Here is a 3,300-nt window from a genome sequence, read left to right as displayed (position 1 = left end):
GCGATCACCGGGTTGTATCTGGCACTTGGAAGGGTGTATTTTATTCAGTATCCGGTTCTAGTTGTCATAAGGTCAAGGTACAACTCCGGGTCGTCCTTTTACCGAGGGACACGGCTATTCGAATAGATAAACTTCCCTGCAGGGGTGCACCACATAACCCAACATGGTCGATCCCATTTGGCCGGACACACTTTTCTGGGTCATGCCCGGCCTCGTAAGATCAACGCGTCGCAGTCCCACCTAAGCACAACAGAGCGGTCAGCACGCCGGTCTAATCCTAAGCGCGCAGGGGTCTGGGCCCATCGCCCTATGCACACCTGCACGTTGCGTACGCGGCCGGAAGCAGACCTAGCCTAGTGGCGTTCCAGTCCAATCCGGCGCGCGCCACTCAGTCGCTGACGTCAAGAAGGCTTCGGCTGATACCACGACGCCGGGATACCCATAACTACTCCCGCGTAGATGGTTAGTGCGTATAGACCAAATGGCTAGACTCAGATCAAATACCAAGATCTCGTTAAGCGTGTTAAGTATCCGCGAACGCCGACCAGGGCCAGGCCCACCTCTCACCTAGGCGGTCTCAACCTGCCCTGTCGCTCCGCCATAAAGTAACAGTCGGGGGCCGTCAGGAACCCAGGCCCACCTCTACCGGGGTGGAACCACCTGTCCTTTCAGCCCCCTCATCAGAACCACTTGCGGGTACTCCTCGAGCCGACCCGACTTTAGTCATCACATGTGTCATGTATATGGTATATAAGTATATACCCGTGATCACCGCCCAGGTGATCACGACCCGGTACTATAGCACAGCAGACGGACAAGGATGTAGGGCCACTGATGGAAAACTAGCATCCTATACTAAGCAGTAGGATAGTAGGTAAGGGAAACAACTGTAGCAACAATGACAGGCTATGCAATAGAATAGGATTAATCGAAAGCAGTAACATGCTACACTACTCTAATGCAAGTAGTAGAGAGTAGAGTAGGCGATATCTGGTGATCAAGGGGGGGCTTGCCTGGTTGCTCAAACAAGGAGGGGTCATCGGTGACGTAGTCGACCACAGGGGCATCAGCATCGTCACGGGGTCTACCGAAGAGAAGAGGGGGGAGAAACAGTAAATACATAGCAAGCAAGTGCATAACAGGACAACAGGCAGAGCTAGACGTGTTCTAACACGGTATGAGGTGATACCGGTGAAGGGGGGAAACATCCGGGAAAATATCCCCGGTGTTTCACGTTCTCGGACAGACGGACCGGAGGGGGAAAGTTGCGAGTCCGATAGGTTAGGGAGGTGTGGTGGACGAACGGACTACGTATCCGGATTCGTCTCGACGTTCTAAGCAACTTTCATGTTGAAAATATTTTAATCCGAGTTACGGATTAAAAGATATGATTTTCTAAAGATTTTATTAATGTCTGGAATTTAATTAATTATTTAATTTAATTCGAAATTTGAATTTATGACATCAGCATGATGTCATGCTGACATCAGCAGTCAACAGGGGTTGACTAAGTCAAACTGACATGTGGGTCCAGTGGGACCCACCTGTCATTCTCTGTTTAGGTTAATTAGGGTTTAGCTAAATAATTTATGTTTAATTAATTTAAACAGGATTAATTAACTTAATTAATTTAGTTAATTAAAATTATTTTTATTTTTATTTTCTTTCTTTCTTTATTTATTTTTATTAATTAATTTATTCTTATTATTTATTATTAATTTTTTATTATTTTTTTATAAAACCCGTTCTGGGGCGCTGGGGCCCGTTTGTCATTGGGCCAGGGGGTCGGGCCCAGTGGCTAGTGGCTCAGGTGGGGCGAGGCCCACCTGGCAGTGGCCCAGAGGGGCGAGGCCCACTAGGCAGTGGCCCGGGGGGGCACTGCAGCTACGGGCGCGGGTTATCGGGCACGGCCCGAACGGGCAACGGGGCGGGGCGCTGGGCGCGCACGGCGCACGCCGGCGCCGGCGGCCAGGGCCAGGGGAGGCGGGGCTCCGACGAGGAGCGCGGCGGACGAGAGCCCGTCCGGAGCTCGGGCGCGGGGCGCACGGGGGAAAAGGGGGGCGCGCGGCGCGAGGTCGACGCGGGCGCGCGGGCGAGCGCGTCTGGGCGCGTCGGAGCGCGAGCGGGGCGGCGGTGACCGAGAGGAGAGGGGGGCGGGCGACGGAGGCCGGTCGACGGGCGTGCGGTTCGGGGCGCGGGCGCGCACCGCGAACAGGGGCGCAGCACGGGCGGGCGGCACGCACAGGGTGCGGCGAGGCGGGAGCAGACGGGCGCTGGGGGGGGCGATGCGCGTACGCGCGTGCGGCGGTGGTGCACGGGGCTGGCGGCTGCGGCGGGGTGCGCGCGGGGGCAGAGGAGAAAGGGGGGAGGAAGGTGCGGCTCACTGGGGCCGTAGGGAGGTGGCAGCGGTGCGCGGGGAGGAGACGGAGACGATGGCGATGCGGTGTCGGGGTGCAGGCCGGCGAGGCAGCGCTCCGGCGAGGCGAGGGCGAGGCCGGCGGGGCGGTCGGCGACGGTGGCCTCCTCTCGATCCCGTTCTGGATCGGGGGGAGGGAGGAGGAGGAGATATTTCGGGGGGTGAGTGGGGGTGGCTGTCGGTGGGGGGGACTGGGGAGTGAATAAGGGGAGAGAGGGGCGCGGGGTGGGCCGGCCCACTCGGGCGGCTGGAGGTTGGCCCAGTTGGGCCAGGTCCAGTGGGGGGGGCTTCTTTTCCTTTTCTTTTCTTTTCTTTTTTATTTGTAGTTTCTTTTATTTTCTTGTTTTACAAAAATTACCACTAGTGCCTAAATTTGTATTTATCAACAAACTACTGTGAGATTAATCCTTAACCCATAATAAAATAGTTTTAGCATTTTATAAATTCAATAGGCATTTGTTTAATTGTTTTCACTATTGTTTTAATTGTTTTAGAGCCTTTAAACATTTTGTCAAAGCTTGGTTTCTCCACCATAATTACTTACGATTTATTTGTCACTTTTAGAACATTTTAGCTTTGACATTTGAAAAGTTTTATTGTTTGCTATATTTTGAATTGATTTTTGAATCGGTTTTGAACTAACGAAGGATTAGAAACAGTAACGGAGGTGACGTGGCATCATTAGCAGAGTTTTACTGTAGCTTGATTATCCGGGCGTCACAGGGAGAAAGTGTATAGATCATAGGCTTCGAGAGAGAGAATTTAGCTTCTTTTTGCTATCTCTTTTGCTACTTGTTGATACTCTATGTGTGTGTGAGATACTTGTATGGTCATGTGTTTGATCATATCATACTTTAATGTTTGTGCTTGGATGATGATATTAT

The sequence above is a fragment of the Triticum aestivum genome, chromosome 4D (genome assembly GCF_018294505.1).
Source record: "Triticum aestivum cultivar Chinese Spring chromosome 4D, IWGSC CS RefSeq v2.1, whole genome shotgun sequence".
Taxonomy (NCBI): domain Eukaryota; kingdom Viridiplantae; phylum Streptophyta; class Magnoliopsida; order Poales; family Poaceae; genus Triticum; species Triticum aestivum.
This window is presented reverse-complemented; position numbering follows the sequence as displayed.